We start from the raw sequence: 22,813 nt of genomic DNA on the forward strand, positions 1-22,813 counted from the left end.
TATTATTCACCAAAATATTCTTAAAATTTAAAAGGCTGATATTAAAAGTAGTTGTTTTTTCTTAAATATGTGAAAACATATCAGTTTGAATTAACCTTCAGATTTTCAGGCCGTGAAAGATACACAAATAGAGTACCCAAGAGTATGTTTTAACACATTTATAAGTTTGTTTACAGTTGTGACAGGAACATCTTTGACTTTCAGATGTTGGGGAAAAAAAGCCTTAAGCAAACAAACATAAACAATGTTTTGGGTTAAGTTACTTCTCAGTACAAATAATTCTTTGTATCAATCAATTTTTGAAAGAAATTCCTAAAAGCGTTCAAGAAACACTTGCATTTTATAATTGTCAAACATGTATTTATGTCACAGAAGATACAAAACTTACAGAAATAAAAAACTCACACTATAAAATAAAAAAGAAGAAATCTGCAAATTAAGGAATTATCAATGTTGTTTAGAAAGCATACCTTACTTTTACTTTGAAATTCACTTTAACTGATTAACATATAACTTAACACTTAAAAATATAGCTAAATTATTTTATAGTATTTATAGAATATTACTTCTCTGAGTAGACATGTTTCACACAGCAGTTTCCAATTAATGCTGATAATTCATCTGATAATTTTAATCACACTTTATGATAGACTGATTAATGGATTAATAATTTATTCAGTAATTTAGATGCCATAAGAACCAATCGAAGTAATAATCTGATAATTACTCATGTACAATCCTGCCAATTAGTAATACTAAGCCAAGAATCTAATAGATATCACCTTCTGTTGGATTATGTTTCCATCTGTGTGACTGGTTTAGATACACAATATCATGCTTTTTCCTTTTCCTTTTTTTTTTTCTTGAGGCAGAGTCTTGCTCTTGCTGCCCAGGCTGGAATGCAATGGAACAATCTTGGCTCAGTGCAACCTCTGCCTCTTGGGTTCAAGCAATTCTCCTGCCTTGTCTGGGATTACAGACACCTGTCACCACACCCAGCTAATTTTTGTATTTTCAGTACAGGTGAGGTTTCACCACGTTGGCCAGGCTGGTCTTGAACTGCTGACCTTGTGATCCGCCCACCTTGGCCTTCCAAAGTGCTGGGGTTATAGGCATGAGCCAACATGCCCCCTGGCCTCCTGTTTTCTCTTTTTCTTTTTTCACAAGCAGCTCAATGATTTGGAGGGTTGGGTAATGCAGTGCAATACAATATAGGGAGAAAGTATAAAATGGCACCTAACACCAATGCCAATACTTATCTCATTATGGTTTTAGCTAAGGATGAGATTGCTTTGGGCAATATGGCCATTTTAATGATATTAACTCTTCCTATCCTTGAGCATAGAATGTTTTTCCATTTGTTTGTGTCATCTCTGATTTATTTGAGTGGCAGTTTGTAGTTCTACTTATAGAGATCTTTTACCTCCCTATTTAGCTGTATTCTTAAGTATTTTAATCTTTTTGTGGCAACTGTGAATGTGAGTTCATTCCTGACTTGGCTCTCAGCTTGACTGTTATTGTTATAGAAATGCTAGTGATTTTTGCACATTTCTTTTGTAGCCTGGGACTTTGCTGTAGTTGTTTATCTTCTTAAGAAGCTTTTGGGCTGAGACTGGAAGTTTCTAGATATAGAACCATGTCAACCGCAAACATAGATAGTTTGACTTCCTCTCTTCCTATCTGCATGCCCTTTATTTCTTTCTCTTGCCTGATTGTCCTGGCCAGAACTTAATACTATATTGAATAGGAGTGGTGAGAGAGGCTATCCTGTCTTGTGTCAGCTTTCAAGGGGAATGCTTCTAGATTTTGTCCATTCAGTATGATGTTGGCTGTGGGTTTGTCATAGATAGCTCTCATTATTTTGAGGTATATTTCTTCAATATCTAGTTTATTGAGAGTTTTTAACATGAATGTATGTTAAATTGTATGGAAATCCTTTTTTGCATCAATTGAGATAATCACGTGGTTTTGTCTTTAGTTCTGTTTATGTGGTGAATCACGTTTATTGATCTGTGTATGTTGCGCCAACCTTGCATCCCAGGGATAAAGCTTACTATGAAGTGGTGGATAAGCTTTTTGATGTGCTGCTGGATTTGGTTTGCCAGTATTTTGTTGAGGATTTTTGCATCGATGTTCATCAAGGACATTGGCCTGACGTTTTCTTTTTTTTGTTGTATCGCTCCCAGCTTTCGGTATTAGGATGATACTGGCCTTACAGAATGAGTTCGGGAGGAATCCCTCTCCTCAATTTTAAGAAATAGTTTCAGTAGAATTAGTACCAGCTCTTCTTTGTATGTCTGGTAGAAATCAGCTGTGAATCTGTCTAGTCCTGAGCTTTTTTTGGTTGGTAGGCTATTTATTACTGTCTCAATTTCAAAGCCCATTACTTGACCTGGCTACCATTAGGATTTGGGAATCTTTACTCCTAAGTATAATGCTCTTTCTTCAAAAGAGTGTTACTTTTCTTTATACTGATGTTTTTAAAGCGACTTTGATATATGCTTTCAATACACATTTTTGAATACCTACTTCATGCCAGGCACCATGCTTAGGTATTGTCCTGAAATAAATACACTCTGACATGATATGGACTGAAGCTTCTTGAAGCCTCTTTCACCTTAAAAACTTTTACTACCCTAACAGAGGAGGATTTTGTATCAGTAAGGAGGAAAAGTAGAAGGAATATGTACCTACTTAAGAGCTTCCCTGTCTATGAATAGCTCTTTACCACCTAACATTTCATGAAACCCCATCAATAGGAACCTGTTCCCTTGATTCTTGAAGGTTTTGTTAGAAGACTTCTATTACAAAGCAAATATCCCCTGGGAAGAGAAATAACTTAAAACTCTAGCAGTTTAATCACTTCCACACTTTGGACTTCAGCTTCCCCTATAAATAAGGGGTTTTGACCAGATGATCTCTGTGGTCTTCTCTGGTATGAAAATCTATACTTACTAGGCCTAAAGGTCAGGGAATGGAAGTAGCAAAGGCTGGGTTTTCAAGACTGCCTAGAAACAGCAGTTGGAATTATAAGCAGCTTCAAGTACTCTCTCCTAACCCTGAAGTTATAGGGAAAGATTTAAACATGCTTCCAAGCCTCATGGGCAAATCACTCCCTTAGAGCTGTTGGACAACCTTTGGCTAATAAAGATTAAGCAAATAAATATAAAAAATGGTTCTATCCAGCATCCTGAGAGGCCAATTTGCTGTTAATGGTGGTGTTTAGGCCCTAAAAGGGTATTAACTTACAGAGTAGTAAAGTTTCCAAACACAGCCCAGAGCTTTAAAAGATGTACAGGTGCCAAAATTAAGGGCCAAATTACCAATCTGTTTTAAATGATGGTCTGGGAATGCTCAATATGACAAGGAAAATGTATGACAAATAATATCTTCAATACAAAGAAAAAGTTGCTTGAATTTATTAAAGGAAATAGACTACCTCTTGGGACATTTTTTTTTTTTGCCCACTCCTAAAAGAGGTGATTTTTCAAAATCGACTTGAAGACACAGCTAATGCAAAATGACCCTTTAAGCATAAAGTAAGCTCATTTTTAACTAAAACAGCTTCCATGTCAGCATTTGTCAAAACTTTTGGGAATTTAGCCATCTCAAAGAAACACACATTCTATTAGCATCAAAACTAGGTGCTTCCATGATGTACTAAATGCAGTATTACTCAACAAGTGCAAAAGCTTTAAGCCAGAGTAAAGCCGGCTGCGTCTCTACTCATCGACAAGTTTAAAGAATTCATTGGCAGCCCTGCTGGATGACAGCAGAATGACTTCCTGTCAAGTAACCTCCATCCTCCAAGGTGACAGGAAATGGGTTTAAACACTGGTAATACCACTAATCATTGTATGGAAGCACATGTTCCCAGTCTGCAATTGTGAAGTTTGGTTGCAATGTGTTAGCTGCTTGCTGGGCCATGTGATTCAGCATAATGACAGATGAAAGGAAAGGTCAGATTTACTAAGTGTTGAAGAGGTGTCATCAAGTGTTGCATATTACTTCAAGATGTCCTCTGCATCAGAGGCATCTCACATATAGGAGTTAATTTCTCCTGCTGAATTCTTTAGTTTTCCTACAACCCTTTATGGAAGCCCCCAAATTTATTTCAACACATGAAGAATTGGACTTTCTCTTATTTCTGATTGACACTAAATAGTCCAAGGTAATGGTTTTACCTTTATATGATTCTACCATGGTCTTTAAGATAAGTGCATACATGCATATACCTTCAGGCTCTGCCAAATACACTCTTGTAGAGTCAAAATAGCCAGATTTTCCTCAAAAGTTCGTTCCAGTGCTTCCGGTTTCTTGAGGTGGTTTTCACCCTCTTAAATACAATGGCAGTTGTATTCCTTTTCAAAGAAGCACTATTCAGGTTTTTTGTTTGTTTGTTTTTTTGTTTGTTTTGAGATGGAATCTCACTTACTCTGTTCCCCATGTTGGAGTGTAGTGGTACAATCTTGGGTCACTGTAACCTCCGGCTCCTGGATTCAAGCGATTCTCACACCTCAGCTTCTCCAGTAGCTGGGATAATAGGCACACGCCACCACACCCTGCTAATTTTTGTATTTTTAGTAGAAATGGGGTTTCACCATGTTGGCCAGGCTGGTCTCAAACTCCTGACCTCAAGTGATCTGCTCACCTCGGCCTCCCAAAACACTGGGATTACAGGTATGTGCCACCACATCCAGCCTATTCAGTTTTATACTAAAGAGGATGTGGGGAAACATAACTTTCCCTTTGTTCATAGAATAGAAGAGGACTTTCAGGATCCTCTCCCAGAGTCCATTCCTGTCAGATTCATTTCTTCAGTCACAAATTTTTGGTAATTATTTTTTGAGCACTTACTCCATATCAGGCATTATACTAGCGGTTACAAAACCAAGTAGAACTAGATGTAGTCTCTGATCTCCTGGAGATATTTAATTAAATAATCAAATAGATAATTATTCAAATAAATATATAATTCATAAACTACTTATAATTATTAAATAAATTAAATAACTATTCAATGAATGTATAGTTGCTAACTGGAGATGAGTAAACAGACATAGAAAGGTGAAGTGACTTTCTAAGGTCCCATCCTAAGTCTGTTATAGAATACTGGTCTCCTGGCTCCCAGCCCAGTTCTCTTTTACTCTGTATCCTAGTGCATTTCAGTGTGCTTTCCCTGGACTGAAAGATGATCTGACACTCCATTTCCAAAGCAGTCTCATAGCAGCTTCTCCAGAGCAGGGCATTCCAAGTTTTTTACCACCTTTTGCAAGTATAAAATGCTTTGCTCTTTGCTGAGGTTTACCTGAGGGAAGGGCTGTGTGTATGCAAGTTTGTGTGTTGGAAGAGGGTGGTGAACATCATAATGGAGGTCTCCTAAGCTTTTGTGAAGAACACACAAGACTATTCTAGTAAAAGAAATACGGCAGTGTCTGTTTAGCCTTTTGTGATCCTGACTACAGTGAAAAAGAGATGTATCTGGCGACAAGTGAAGAGAGATATTCTAAGTGATTTTCTAAAATCACCACCAGCTTTGTCATAAATACTAGCTGAAAATGGTGAGCCAGTCAACTTACAGGGCCAGGGAACACACAGGCCATAGATATATCCTGGAAAACTAGCCAACTATGGCAGAGGATATTTCTGGCTGCAAGAGTAGAGCCAGGGCTTTCTGAAGCATTATCTCAAAAGTCAAAGTAGCAGAACCAGATAATCCATTTATTCCTTTCCAGATCTTAGAGGACACAAAAGTAAAGAACTCCAAACTATCTGATCCCTCCATTAAAAGCTTTACAGTTTACGTATCTGTTTCCAAAGGAGAAAAGCAAGCTGTCTTCAACACTCAACCTACAAACTAGGTCCCTAATCAATATTTTTTTAATATATAAATGGTGTGGACAGTGGCATCAGAATGTACTTATGAACATTAATAATACAAATTTATTGAGCATTTAGTATGTGAGAGATGTTAAGGCTATGAACGCATTAATATGAATGCATTATTAATTCTAATAACACTGTAAAACAGCTAAAAGTATTACTCTTATTTCATAGATGAGAAAAAAGGAGATTAGTAATGTTACATAATTCATCCAAGGTAGTCATCTAACAAAAGACAAGAGCCAGAATTTTTTTAAAAAGTCTGATTCACTTCAAAGCTCATGTTCCTGGTCACCATATTTATTTCCTGCTTGATGGTTTAGACAAGACAAGATATAGAGCATCTCACTAAGGGTTCTTCTCTAAATTAATTAAGACACTTTCAACAGCAAATAACAAGAAAAAATAAAAAATAACAATATATAAATGTAATATATAAAAATAGAAGACAAAGTAAGGTGTTTTAAAAATTTATTAATTCAGTAGCCTAGTGATACGATGTATGTCCTTTCTAATTTCCTCTCTGCTGTCCTTAGAACATTGGCTTTTGTCCTCAGGCTTGTGCCTTAATCATAACAACATGGCTACAACAACATGGTTACAGCAGCTGTAGGCATCACCTGCAAACAGTTATATATATGAAGGAAGGACACTAAGTTAATGGCTATCTACACCAAAAAAGAAAAACAAAAAAACCTTCATAAGAACCAAACATCAGTGAGCACTCACTGTACCTGGTTTTTACCACTGAAAGAGACACTGAAGAGATAGAAACTACAGCCCTGAATCTCTGACACCATCCCTCCTCTGTCCCACAGCAATGGCAGCTTGGTGCAGAGAGCTTCTCTGGGCACTAGGAGAGGAAGAACACAGAAATTTTGAGAAGTTGAACTCAGTGCTGTCCTGATAAAGCTGCAAAGAAAACTAGACCAAACTCAGCTGATGCCCACCCACCGAGGGAGCATTTAAACCAGCCCTAGCCAGAAGGGAATGACCGATCCCAGTTGTCCAAACTTGAGTGCCTGCAAACCTTGCCAGGAAGGGCTACAGCACTCTGTGTCTCCAAGTAAATTTTAAAGGCAGTCTATACCATTAAGGACTGACTCTTAGGCCAATCCTACTGTTAAACTAGGCCCAAACACAGTTGCTTGAAGGGGCATGTGATATACTGAGACACAAGCTGGAGAAGACAAGGAGATGCTTGCATGACCCTTCCCCCAACCACAATCTGCACAGCTCAAGGCTCCATAAGAGATCCCTTCCTTCCACTGAGGAGAAAAGAAACAGTAGGGAAGACTTTGTCTTCTATCTTGGATACCTGCTCAGCCATAGCTGAATAAGCATTGATCATTGATTAATGAGGCCCAAGTTTAAGGCTCTAGCTTCCAGATGACATTTGTAGACATACCCTGGGCCAGTAGGGATCCCATTGCCTTGAAGAAAAAGACCCAGTCCTGGCAGCATTCATTACCTGCTAACTGAAGAGCCTTTGTGCCCAGAATAACTAGCAGTGATAGCCAGGTACTATATCAAGGGCCTTGGGTGAGCATCTGAGACTTGCTGGCTTCAGGTGAGATGCACATTACCAGCTACACTGGCTACAATGCAAATCACCCTTTGCTTGAGAAAAACAGAGGGAAAAGTAAAGGGGACTTTGTCTTGCACCTTAGGTACCAGCATGACCAAAGGGGGATAGAGCTCTCGGGTGGGCTCTTGGGGTCCCTGATTCAAGGACTTGACTCATGGCCATTTCCAGACCTGCCCTAGGCTAGAGGAGAGACTACTGCCCTGAAGGGTGAGTCCTAGGCCAGGCAGCATTCACCACAAGCTGACTTAAGAGCCCTTGGGCCTTAAGGGAACATCAGCAGACATCTGGCAGTAGTCCTTGTGGCCTGGGGTGGCGGTGGCAAGGGGGTGAGGCTCCTCTGTCTTTGAAAATGGGAGGAAAGAGTGGGAAGAACTGCATCCTGTAGTTTGAGTGTCAGGACAGCCACAGTACAGTAGAACACTAGGTAGACTTCTAGGGCTTTTGATTTTAGTCCCTAACTCCCAGATGGCACTTCTGGACCTAGCTGGGACGGGGGGACCTCACTACCTTGCAAAGAAGTACACAGGCCTGGCTAGCATTGCCACCTGCTGGTTGTAGAGCTCCAGGCCCTTGTGTGAACATAGGCAGTAGCCAGGGAGTGGTTACAACAAGCTTTAGGCAAGACTCAATGCTGTGCTGGCTTCAGGACTGACCCAGCACAGTCATAGTAGTGGTGGCAACAGAGGTGCTTGTGTCACTCCAGCCCCAGCTTTACGTGGCTCAGAACAGAAAGAGAGAGACTCTGCTTGAAAGAAAGTAAGGGGAAAGAACAAGAGTCTCTGCCTGATACTCCAATGAATTCTTCAAAATGTAGTTCAAGACCATGAAGGCAGTTCCTCTGTGAGTCTATAAGAATTACAGTGTTACTGGGTTTGGGGTGCCCCCAAAAGCAGATACAGCTTAGATCACAACACCTAAGTCCTTTCAAATATCTGGAAAGTCTTCCCAAGAAAAACAGCTACAAATAAGTCCAGATAGCGAAGAACACCATAAATACCTAACTCCACCGTGCAGACACCAAAATACATCTATAAGCATCAACATCATCCAGGAAGACATGACCTCACCAAATAAACTAAATAAGCCACCACTGACCAATTCTGGAGAAATGGAGATATGTGACCTTTCAGAAAGAGAATTTAAAATAGCTGTATGAGGAAACTCAAAGAAATTCAAGATAACACAGAGAAGAAATTCAGAATTCTACCAGATACATTTAACAAAGATATTGAAATAATTAAAAACAATTAAGAAGAAATTCTGGAGCTGAAAAATGCAATTGGCATATTGAAGAAGAATGCATCAGAGTCCTTTAATAGCAGAACTGATCAAGCAAAAGAAATAGTGAACTTGAAGACAGGCTATGTAAAAATACACAGAGGAGACAAAAGAAAAAGGAATAGAAAACAATGAAGTACACCTACAAGATCTAGATAAGTTATAAAATAGTATCTGCAAGACTCGGGGTACCCTCAAACCAAAAACCATACAATGGATAAACGAATAATAAAATAAAATATAACCTAAAAAGGGCAAAGGTAAGACTTATTGGCCTTAAAGAGGAAGTAGAGAAAGTGATAGGGGTAGGAAGTTTATTCAAAGGGATAATAACACAGAACTTCACAAACCTAGAGAAAGATATCAATATCCAAGTATAAAAAGGTTATAGAACACTAAGTAGATTTAACCCAAAGAAGACTACCCCAAGGCATTTAATATTCAGACTCCCAAAGGTCAAAGAGAAAGAAGGGATCCTAAAAGCAGCAAGAAAAAAGAAACAAATAATATACAACATGCCTAACAGCAGATTTTTCAGTGGAAACCTTACAGGCCAGAAGAGAATGGCAGGACATATTTCAAGTGCTGAAGAAAATAAACATTTACCCTAGAATAGTTTATCTGTAAAGTATCCTTAAAACATGAAGGAGAAATAGACTTTCCCAGACCATGAAAATCTGAGGGATTTCACCAATGCCAGGCCTATCCTACAAGAAATGCTAAAGGAAGTTCTTCAGTCAGAAAGAGAAGGACATTAATTAGCAATGAATAATCACCTAAAGGTACAAAACTCACTGATAATAGTAAGTACACAGAAAAACACAGAATATTATAACATGGTAACTATGGTGTGTAAACTATTCTTATCCTATTAAATAGAAAAACTAAACAATGAACCGATAAAATATAATAACTACAACAACTTTTCAAGACATAATCAGCACACTAAGACATATATAGAAACAACAAAAGTTAAAAGCAGGGAGATGAAGTTAAAGTGTAGAGTTTTAATTGGTTTTCTTTTTGCTCCTTTGTTTATGCAAATAGTGTTAAGGTAGAAATGTTAATTAGGTTAACTATTGTGCAAAGCAGTATGACAATTCGTCAAAGAGCTAAAGGCAGAACCATCATTCAACCCAGCAATCCCATTACTGGGTATATGCCCAGAGGTATATGAATCATTCTACCATGAAGACACATGCACACAAATGTTCATTGCAGCATTATTCACAATAGCAGGGACATGGAATCAACCTAAATGCCCATCAATGACAGGTTGAATAAAGAAAATGTGGTACATATATACTACAGAATACTATACATCCATAAAAAAGAACAAGATCCTATCTTTTGCAAGAACATGGATAGAGCTGGAGGTATAATCCCTAGCAAACTCACACAGGAACAGAAAACTAAATACCACATGTTCTCACTTATAAGTGAGAGCAAAATGATAAGAATTTCTGAACACAAAGATAGAAACAACAGACACTGGGTAGACTTGAAGGGGGAGGGTGGAAAGAGGGAGAAGAGCAGAAAAGATAACTATTGGATGCTGGGCGTAATACCTGGGTGGTGAACTAATATGTATAACAAACCACTGTGCCACAAGATTACCTATGTAACAAATCTTCACATGTACCCCCAAACCTAAAATAAAAGTTAAAAACAAGTTATCAGGTTAAAATGATAGGCCATAAAACAGTATTTGCAAGCCTCAGGTTACCCTTAAACCAAAAAAAAAAAAAGAAATACAATGGATATACAAATAATAAAAAGCAAGAAACTAAATCATATGAGTGGAGAAAATTGCCTTCACTAGAGGAACACAGGAAGGAAAAAAAGACGGAAGTGAACACCACAAAACAACCAGAAAAGAAATAACAAAATGACAGGAGTAAGTTCTTATTTATCAATAATAACATATAATGTAAATGAACTAACCTCTTCAATCAAAAAACACACACTGGCTGAATAGATGAAAAAATAAGACCCATTGATCTGTTGCTTACAAAAAACATACCTCACCTACGAAGACACAAATTGACTGAAGATAAAGGAATGGAAAAGATATTCCATGCCAGTGGAAACCAGTAAAAAGCAGGAATCGCTATACTTATATCAGATGAAATAGATGACAGGACAAAGACTACAAGAGACAAATAAAGTACTGAATAATGATTAAGGGGTCGATTCAGCAAGAGAATATAAAAATTTAAAATATATATGCATGCAACACTGGAGCAGCTAAATATATAAAGACCCCAAAACCTAAAATGCAATAAAACTAAAAAAAAAAAAAAAGAGTAACTGGCACAGGCCTCAAAAGAAAAAAAGAAAATATTGTTAGAGGTAAAGAGAGAGATAGTCCCCATTACAGTAATAGCTGGAAATTTTGACACCACACTTTCAGCATTGGAAAGACAGAAAATCCAAAAAGAAACATCAGACCTAATCTGCTCTACAAACCAAATGGATCTAAAATATCTACAGAACACTTTATTCATTAGCTGCAGAATACACATTATTTTTCTCAGCACATGGATCATTCACAAGGATAAACCATATGATAGGTCACAAAACAAGTCTTAAAAACATTTTTAGAAACTGAAATAGTATCAAGCATCTTCTCTAACCACAGTAGAACAAAACTAGAAATTAAAGAGAAGAATTTTGGAAACCTGTACAAACACATGGAAATTAAACAATATGCTCCTGAATGATCAGTGTGTCAATAAAGAAATTAAGAATAAAATTTAAAAATTTCTTGAAAAAAATGATAATGAAAACACAACATATCAATACCTGTGGAATATAGCAAAGGAAGTACTAATAGGGAATTTTATAGCTATAAGTGCCTACATCAAAAGAGAAAAAACCTCAAATGAAAAATCTAATAATGCAACTTAAATATCTAGAAAAGCAGGAACAAATGAGACCCCAAAGTAATAGAAGAAAATAAATGATAAAGATTAGAGCAGAAATAAATGAAATTGAAAAAAATACAAAAAATAAAAATCAATGAAACCAAAAGTTGCTATTTTTTTTGAGAAGTTAAACAAAATTGACAAACCTTTAGCCACATTGACAAAAAAAGGAAAGACGATCTAAATAAATAAAATCAGAAGTAAAAAAAAAAGACATTACAAGTGATACTGCAGAAATTCAAAGGATCATTAGTGGCTACTATGAGCAACTATATACCAATAAATTGGAAAATCTAGAAGAACTGGACAAATTCATGACACATACAACCTACCAAGATGAAATAAAAATGAAATCCAAAACTTAAACAGACCAACAACAAATAATGAGATCAAAGTCATAATCAAAAGTTTCCCATTAAAGAAAAGCCTAGGGCCTGTTGGCTTTTACTGTTGAATTCTACAAAACATTTAAAGAAGAATTAAAACCAATACTACTCCAACTATTCTGAAAAATAGGAAAAGAAGGAATATTTCAAAACTCATTCTATGAGGCCAGGATTACCCTGATACCAAAACAGACAAAGACACTTCAAAAACAACAACACATGCATGTTCATTGTGGCGCTGTTTACAATAGCAAAGACCTGGAGCCAACCCAAATGCCCATCAATGATAGACTGGATAAAGAAAATGTGGCACATATACACCATGGAATACTATGCAGCCACAAAAAGGGATGATGCGTTCATGTCCTTTGCAAGGACATGGATGAATCTAGAAACATTCTCAGCAAACTGACACAAGAATAGAAAACCAAACAGTGCATGTTCTCACTCATAGGTGAGTACTGAACAATGAGAATACATGGACACAGGGAGGGGAACATCACACACTGGTGTCTGTTGGAGGTTTGGGGGCTAAGGGAAGGATAGCAAGGAGTAGGGAGGTTGGGGAGGGATAACATTGGGAGAAATACCTAATGTAGGTGATGGGGTGATGGATGCAGCAAACCACCATGGCATGTGTATACCTATGTAACAATCCTGCAAGATCTGCACGTGTACCCCAGAACTTAAAGTACAATAAAAACAATTACACACACACACACACACACACACACACACACACACACACACATATATAACACTATAGGCCAATATCTCTAATGAATATCAATGTGAAAATTCTCAACAAAATACTAGCAAAGCAAATTCAACCATACATTAGAAAAAATCATTCATCTTGATCAAGTGGAATTTATCCCTGGGATGCAAGGATGTTTCAACATTTGTAAATCAACCAATATGATACATCATATCAACAAAATGAAGGATAAAAACCACATGATCATTTCAATTGATGCTGAAAAATTATTTGAAAATTTAACATCCCTTCATAATACAAACCTTCAAAATACAAACCCTCAAAAAACTGGGGATGGAAGGAATGTACCTCAATGTAATAAGAGCCATGTATACCAGACCCACAGCTAGTGATAAGGATAACCACTGTCACCACTATTATTTAACACAGTACTGGAAGTCCTAGCTAGAGCAATCCAACAAAGATGTAAAGGGCAGCCAAATTGGAAAGGAAGAAGTCAAATTACATTTGTTTGCAGTGGATATGATCTTACATTTGGAAAAAACTAAAGATTCCATGGAAAAAACTATTAGAACCAATAAACAAATTCAGTAAGGTTACAGGATACAAAATCAACATACAAAAATCAGTAGTATTTCTGTATGTCAACAGTGAGCAATGAGAAAAAGAAATTTTAAAAGTAATCCCATTTACAATAGCCAGAAATAAATACCTAGGAATTAACCAAATAAGTGAAAGATAAATGTAATAAAAATTATAAAACACTGATGAAAGAAATTGAAGAGGACACCAAAAAAATAGAAAAATATTTCATGTTCATGGTCTGGAAGAATCAATATTCTTAAAATGTTCATAATACCCAAAGCAATCTACAGAGTCTATGCAATCCCTATCAAAATACCAATGACATTCTTCAGAGAAATAGAAAAAATAACCCTAAAATTTGTATAGAACCACAAAAGACCTACAATAGGCAAAACTATCCTAAGCAAAAAGAACAAAATTGGAGGAACCATATTACCTGATTGCAAATTATACTACAGTGATACTAAAACAGCAATGATCACCAAAACCAGCATGATACTATCATAAAAACAGACACGTAGACCAATGGAACAGAATAGAGAAGTCAGAAACAATCCAAACACCTACAGCAAATTCGTTTTTGACAAAGGTGCCAAGAACATACATTGGGGAAAAGACAGTCTCTTGAATAAATGGTGCTGAGAAAACTGAATGTCCATATGCAGAAAAATGAAACTAGGTCCTTATCACCATATATATAAGTCAAATCAAAAAGGATTAGATGCTTAAATCTAAGACCTCAAGCTATAAAACTACCACAAGAAAAGATCAGGGAAAATCTCTAGCACATTGGTATGGGCAAAGATTTCTTGAGCAATACCCCATAAGCACAGGCAACCAAAGAAAAAATGGACAAATGGGATCATAAAGAGTTAAAAAGTTTCTGCACAGCAAAAGATATAATCAATAAAGTGAAGAGACAACAGAATGGGAAAAAATATTTGCAAAGTATCCATCTGTCAAGAGATCAATAATCAGAATATATAAGGAGCTCAAACAACTCTCTAGGAAAAAAATTTAATAATCCAATTAAAAATGAGCAAAAGATTTGAATAGACATTTTTGAAAAGACATATAAATGGCATACAAGATGTGAAAAAGTGCTCAACATAATTGATCATCAGAGAAATGCAAATCAAAACTATAATGAGATAACATGTTACCCCAATCAAAATGGCTTTTAGTCATAAGTCAGGCAATAACACATGCTGATGAGGATGTAGAGAAAAGGGAAAGCTTGTACCCTATTGTTGGAAATATAAGTTAGTATAACCACTATACAGAACAATTTGGAGCTTCTTCAAAAAACTAAAAATAGAGCTATCATACAATCCAGCAATCCTACTGCTGACTATATATCTCAAAGAAAGGAAATCAGTATATCAAAGAGTTATCTGCACTCCCAGCTTTGTTGCAGTACTATTTACAATAGCCAAGATTTGGAAGCCACTTAAGTGTCCATCATCAAATGAATGGATAAAGAAAATGTAGTACATATATACACAATGGAGTACCATTCAGCTACAAAAAAGACTGAGATCTAGTCATCTGCAATAACATGGATGAAATGAAGATCATTATGTTAAGTGAAATAAGTCAGGCACAGAAGACAAAGATCATATGGTCTCACTTATTTGTGGAATCCAAAAATCAAAACAACTGGACTTATGGACATAGAGAGTAGAAAGATTGTTACCAGAGGCTGAAAAGAGTAGTGAGGTGGTGTGAGCAGTGGGGAGGAGGGAATGGTTAACGGGTCCAAAATAAATAGAAAGAATGAAGAAACCACAGTATGTGATAGCACAATAGAGTTCTATAGTCAATAGCAATTCAACTGCACATTTTAAAATAACCAAGATATCACAAAGGCTGAATGCTTGAGGGGATGGATATCACATTCTGCAAGATGTGCTTATTTCACTTTGCATGCCTGTATCCAAACATAACGTATATCCCATACATACATGTACCATAGTAGGTACATGTATAAAATTAAAATTTTGAAAAAAAATTTTTAATGTGTAGAGTTTTCTGTGCGGAGGTCCATGTCTATAGTCTTAGTCTTTCTACTCTAATATTAATCTCATATAATCCTATGCTCTATCCCCTGAACCTAAAATTTTTACTAGGTCCTAGAGGAATGAAAAGAATCAGAAATTCCCTATCTCAAGGAGTTAATGAATACTCAAATTTCCATAATGGAGAGGACAGCACAGTCTTCTCTATGAGATAGATATATTTCTTCCTATTCAGAGGGAATAAGAGTACATTTCATGTAAGGAATAGAATTTGAGCTTGGAGTTTTTAAACGCTTGAACTTTCAGTACACAAAAATGGAGGTATGATTGGAGAAAATTCTAAGTAGAGGGAGGAATTCAAAGTTGAGTAAAGGAAAAGATAAAACGAGTTGTGGGGAACAGGAAACAACCAGTTTTGATAATATTTGTGTTATTTACAGGGTAATATTGGAACACAGAGCAGGAAAGACTGTGAAAGTCCTTAACTACATTGATAAGCAGTTCTCAGTTAAGTCAGTAAGTCCATCGCTAAGGTAAATGTGAAATACTGGCAATGAAAAAGGAACCAGCTCAGCACTTTTTAGTTTATATAGAAAATACCAGCCAGGTTCAAATATGGCAAACTATTAGAAATTTTTGTTCCTTGGATTTCCACTGCCTTGTTAAGCATGAGAGAAATCACATTTACAAAATGTGCATGAATCAACCTAGGCTTTTAGTTTTAGTTTGAATGTCGACATCACTCACACCACATATGTCTCACTTAAATGTAAGCACGATAATCTTAATCTCCACTTGCCACATCATAAATATGACATTGAAAGGTATTTTTCACAGATACTGCTGAATGTTTGAAGGACATCAGTAAGAAGGTGAGAAACAGCTGTTATAGCTAGACTCAGCAGTCATACATTTGCATACAGGGCAATATTTAGAAAATGTCTTCAATTGGCAATTACTTCCTGAGATCATGATGTCACCCACTGTTCACCCACTGCTTAAGGAAGGGGTGGAAAGAAAAAAAATCATCAAATAATAAACTATGAGTACATGAAAATCAGAAAATCATACCATCATCCAATCATTAGAAATCAATAATCTTCAACGTGAATTCCATGAAACCGTAAAGATTCCACTGAAGTAACACAGGATCCCCACTTACTCCCTGCCCCATCCCTTTCAAACCCATGTTATCTATTTTAACATTTACTTATGCCTCTGCTTTTATGACTTTTTTTAAAAAAACCTATAGTGGATGAACACATTGATGTAGAAGAATTATGTTGACATTTGTATCAGTTTTCTATTGCTGCTATAACAAATTATCACAGACTTTATGGCTTAACCAATACAAACTAGTCTTATATAAATGGAACTTAGAAGTATGAAATGGATTTTAATGGGCTAAAATCAAGTTATTAGGAAGGCTGCATTCCAATCTGGAAGCTCTAAAAGAGAGTCTGTTTTCTTTCCTTTTCCAGTTTTTAGAAGATGTCCATACTCTTGACTCATAAGCCACTTCCTCCATCCTCAAAGCCAGCAACAAGAAGTCAAATCCTTCTCACATCACATCTAATCTCTCACATTTGCTCTTCTGCCTTGGTCTTCCACTTCTAAGGATCTTTGTGATTACATTGGATCTACCTGGACAATCCAAAATAATCTCCCTATTTTAAGGTCAATTGATTAGAAACCTTAATTTAATCTACAATTTAAATTCCCCTTTGCCAGGTAAGTTAACATATTCACGTATTTCCAGAAATTAGGACACAGATGTTGAGAGTGGAGGGGAGGGGTAACATTCTTCTAGCTACTACAACACTGAAGTTTCAAAAAGGTGTGTAGAAAACAGTAGACAGAATATGCATTTGATTAAATACATATATATTTCATATATATGAATAGAAAAAGGTCTAGAAAGCTATGTAAAAATATGGCTATTACTAGCTGGTGAGATGTTTTCTATTTCCTTTTGGGGAGAAATTATTTGTATTTTCTAATTTTTCTTCAAAAAATTATTTATTTTAAATAAAGGCAAAATATTATTTCTAAGTTAAAAATCCAAAGTATGAATAGACACTTTGCCAAAAAGACATACAAATGGCAAGTAAGCATATGACAAGACACTCAACAACATTAATCATTAGGGACATGCAAATCAAAACAACGATATAGCACTATATGCTTATTAGAGAAGCTTTAAAAAACCAACAACAGCACGTGCTATAAAGGACACAGACTAACCAAAATTCTTTTTTTAAAAAATTTATTTATTTTACTTTAGGTGCATACGATATCTGGCATTTCTCCCCATGCAATCCCTCACCCTCCCCTCCCTCCCCACTCCTTACTGTCTCTCCCCTACCCCCCTGCAACTGCCCCCAGTGTGTGATGTTCCTCTCCCTGGGTCCATGTGTTCTCGTTCAACACCCACCTATGAGTGAGAACTTATACACTCCTGGCAGAAATGCAAATGGCACAGTTTGGAAAACAGTGTGCCAGTTTCCTACAAAGTTAAACACATACTTACCACTTGACCCAGAAATCCTACTCTACACTCCAAAGTAGAGTGAATCAAATGAAAGTGAATTTTTAACATGCTCACCAAAAACCTATATGTGCATGTTTAGCAACTTTATTCATGATTGCAAAAACTGAAAATGCTCCCCAATTCAATTCAATAGGTGCATAAGTAAACAAAGTGTGGCTTTTCCATATAATAGAATATTATTCAACAATTAAAAGGAACAAAGTATAATTTATGCAATGACAAAGATGAATAATAAATGTATTTTGTTTAATGAAAGAAACCAGATCTAAAAGGCTGGTTGTAAGTGTATATATACATACATATGTATTGTATGATTCCATTTATATGACACTCTGGAAAAAGGCAAACTATGAGGATGAAAAACAGATCTGTGGTTGCTATGGGTTGGAGTGAAGGAAAGATTAACTATCAACAGGTACCATGAGGAAATTCAGTGACTAATAGAACTGTCTGTAGTGGGGTGGATACCTGACTCTATAAATTCATCACAACCTATAGAACTGCATACCACCAAGAGTAAATTTTATTGTTTAACAATTTTTTTAGTTAACCACAATATCAAAGGAAGATGAAATGCAAACAGTGACAAATTATTTTACCTGTATCACATGATACATGTAAACAGAGACAAAAATATACTCGCCCTCCTCCACCTGAGATGCCAGAGTCTCTGAAGAAGAAGCTTGGGTTAACTCAGTAGATAGATCAAAGCAAATGTGGACTGAATCTGCTTGTTGATCAGTGTTGAAGAAAGTGCAAAGGAACTTTTATATATTTGATAGTGTAGGAAATTGTCTATTGTCTATTCCTGATATAATCACTGTAGTACTCTGCTTAAGGCAAGAGTTTCAAATTTACTGTTAAAATAAACCCAACTCTTCATGAAAAGAAAAATATATAATATATATACAGATATAGAAATAAAAAGACACATGTGTATACATATACATCAGTAAACATACGGTCATGCATCACAACAAAGGAATATGTTCTGAGAAATGCATTGTTAGGTGATTTTGATTTTGTTGTTAGGCAAATGTCACTGAGTGTACTTACAAAAATCTAGATGGTATAGCCTCCTACACAACTAAGCTATGTGGTATAGCCTATTGTTCCCAGGCTATAAACCTGAACAGCATGTTATTGTACTAAAAACTATAGGCAATTCTAACACGTGGTAATTATGAGTATATATAAGCATATCTAAACATAGAAAAGATACTGTAAAAATACTGTATAAAAGATAAAAAATGGTGTACCTTTATAGGGCATTTATGATGAATGGAGCTTGCAGGACCATAAGTTTCCCTGAGTGTGTCAGTGAATGAGCGGTGAGTAGATGTGAAGAACTAGGACATTATTATACACTATTGTAGACTTTATAAACACTGTACACTTGGGCTACACTAATTTTTTTTTTGAGATGGAGTCTTGCTTTGTTGGCCAGGCTGGAGTGCAGTGGCACGATCTCAGCTCACCACAACTTCTACCTCCCAGGTTCAAGGGATTCTCCTGCCTCAGCCTCCTGAGTAGCTGGGATCACAGGTGCCCACCACAATGCCTGGCTAATTTTTTGTATTTTTAGTACATACAGGGTTTCACCATGTTAGCCAGGATGATCTCAATCTCTGACCTCATGATCCACCTGCCTAGGCCTCCCCAAGGGCTGGGATTACAGGCATGAACCACCATGCCCAGCTAAATTTATTTTTAAAATATTTCTTTCTTCAATAACAAATTAACCTTAGCTTAGTTTAACTTTTTTACTTTATAAACTTTTAAAGGTTTCTAACTTTTGTACTCTTTTGTTACAGCACTTAGCTTAAAACACAAACACATCGTAGAGATGTGCAAAAAATATGTTGTTAATTCCTTATCCTATATCCCTCAGTAGAAACCCTACAAGCCAGAAGAGAGTGGGGACCAATATTCAACATTCTTAAAGAAAAGAATTTTCAACCCAGAATTTCATATCCAGACAAACTAAGCTTCATAAGTGAAGGAGAAATAAAATCCTTTATGGACAAGTAACTGCTGAAAGATTTTGTCACCACCAGGCCTGCCTTACAAGAGCTCCTGAAGGAAGTGCTTAACATGCAAAGGATCAACCAGTACCAGCCACTGAAAAAACATACCAAATTGTAAAGGCCATCAACACTATGGAGAAACTGCATCAACTAACAGGCAAAACAACCAGCTAGCATCATAATGGCAGGATCAAATTCACACATAACAATATTAACCTTAAACACAAATGGGCTAAAAACTTTTTTCTATTAATGTAACTTTTCAAACTTTTTGTTAAAAACAAATATACAAACGTATATTACCTAGGCCTACACAGGATCAAGATCATCAATATCACTGTCTTCCTCCTCTACATCTTGTCCCACTGGAAGGTGTTCAGGGGCAATAATAAGCATGGAGCTGTCGTCTCCTAAGATAACAATGCCTTTTTCTGGAATACCTTCTGGAGAACCTCCCTGAGGCTGTTCTACACTTATTTTTCTTTTAATAACTAGAAAGAGTGTGCTTAAAATAATAAGTATAGTAAACACATAAACCAGTAATATAATCATTTATTATCATTATCGAATATTAATACTGTAACCAGTTTATAGTGCAAAATGCCTTCAACAAGAAGTTAGAAAGATCTCAAATTAACAATGTAACATTGCACCTAAAGAAACTAGAAGAAGGCTAGGCATGGTGGTTCATGCCTTGTAATCCCAGCACTTTGGGAGGCCGAGGAGGGCAGATCACAAAGTCAAGAGATTGAGACCATCCTGGGCAACATGGTGAACCCCTGTCTCTACTAAAAATACAAAAATTAGCCAGGAATGGTGGCACATGCCTGTAGTCCCAGTTATTCAGGAGGCTGAGGCAGGAGAATCTCTTGAACCCAGGAGGCGGAGGTTTCAGTGAGCCAAGATTGTACCGCTGCACTCCAGCCTGGCAACAGAGTGAGATTCCATCTCAAAAAAAAAAAAAAAGAAAGAAAAAAGAAACTAGAAGAAAAAAGAACAACCCAACCCTAAGGCTAGCAGTTCTTCTCCAACAAAAATTAGAGAGGAACCAAATGAAATTGAGAAGCAAAATTCCATATGAAAAAAATCAATGAAAACAAGAATTCATTCTCAAAAAAAAAACAGAAAAAAGAAAAAGAAAAAAACAAGATTAACAAATGGCTAGCTAGATTAACAATGAAAAAAGAGAAGATACAGGTAAGTACAATAAGAAAAGACAGCAATGATGTTGCAACTGGTCCCATAGAAATACAAAAGATCCTCAGAGAATACTATGAACAATTCTATACACACAAATTAGAAAATCTAGAGGACATGAACCAATTTCTGGAATAACACAATCTCTCAAGATTGAATCAGGAAGAGACTGAAACCCTGAATAGACCAGTATCAAACTCTGAAATTAAATCAGTAATTTAAAAAATCTACCAACCAAAAATAGCCCTGGACCAGATGGATTCACAGATGAATTCTATCAGATGTACAAAGAACTGGTACCAATTCTACTGAAATTATTCCAAAAAACTGAGTAGGAGAGGCCCCTCTCTAACTTATTTTAGGAAGCCAGCATCAGCCTAATACCAAAGCCTGGCAGAAACACAATGAAGAAAGAAAACTTTAGGCCAATATCCCTGATGACAAAAAAATCCTCAATGACATACTAACAAACTGAATCCAACAGTACATCAAAAAGTTAACACACCAGAATCAAATAAGCTTTAATTCCTTGGATGCAGGGCTTGTTCAACATATGCAAATTAATAAATATGATTCACCACATAAACAGAATTAAAAGCAAAAACCATATGATTACTTCAATAAATACAGAAAAAGCTTTTGACTAAATCCAATATGTCCTTATGATAAAAAAAAAACCCTCAACAAACTAAGCACTGAAGGAACGTACCTCAAAATAATAAGAGCCATATGACAAACCCTCAGCCAACACCATACTGAAAAGGGAAAAAATGGAAGCATTCCCCTTAAGAACTGGAATAAGACAATGATGCCCACTCACACCACTCTTAATCAACATAGTTCTGGAAGCGCGAGCCAGTACAATTAGAAAAGAGAAAGAAATAAAACACAAATAGAAAAAGAAGTCATCAAACTCTCTCTCTTTCCTGAAAATATGATTCTATACCTAGAAAATCCTAAAACCCCCCTAAAAGGCTACTAGAACTGATCAATTATTTTCAGGATACAAAATCAATGTACACAAGTCAGCAGCATTTCCATAAACCAATAATGTCCAAGCTGAGAGTGAAATTAAGAACATAATCCCATTTACAATAGCCACACACACAAAAATGAAATACCTACGAATACAGCTAACCAAGGAGGTGAAAAATCTTCACAAGGAGAACACAAAACACTCCTGAAATAAATCAAATAAATGAAAAAAATTCCATGCTCTGGATGGAAAGAATCAAAACACTCCTGAAATAAATCAAATAAATGAAAAAAATTCCATGCTCTGGATGGAAAGAATCAATATAATTAAAATGGACACACTGCCCAAAGGAATCTATAGATTCAATGCCATACTATCAAACTACCAACATCAGTCTTCACAAAATTAGAAAAAGATATTCTAAAATTCATATGAAACAACAACAAAAATGAGCCCAAATAGCCAAAGCAATCCTAAGTACAAGAACAAATGTGGAGACCGCATGCTACCCAACTTCAAATGATATTACAGGGCTACTGTAACCAAAACAGAATGGTACTGGTATGAAAAACAGACACATAGATCCATGAAACAGAGTAGAAAACTCAGAAGTAAAGCTGCACATTTACAACTATCTGATCTTTGACAAGGCTAACAAAAACAAGCAATGGGAAAAGGA

The 22,813-nt window shown here is 36.2% G+C and overlaps 1 protein-coding gene across 1 annotated transcript in view; it reads right to left on the reverse strand.

The window, feature by feature from the left end:
• HPSE2 (heparanase 2 (inactive)) overlaps positions 1-22,813 on the reverse strand; it is a 732,977-nt gene that overhangs the window by 522,322 nt on the left and 187,842 nt on the right. The window lies entirely within an intron of this gene.

The sequence above is a fragment of the Sapajus apella genome, unplaced genomic scaffold (assembly GCF_009761245.1).
Source record: "Sapajus apella isolate SASKATOON/1434 unplaced genomic scaffold, GSC_monkey_1.0 scaffold13, whole genome shotgun sequence".
Classification (NCBI taxonomy): domain Eukaryota; kingdom Metazoa; phylum Chordata; class Mammalia; order Primates; family Cebidae; genus Sapajus; species Sapajus apella.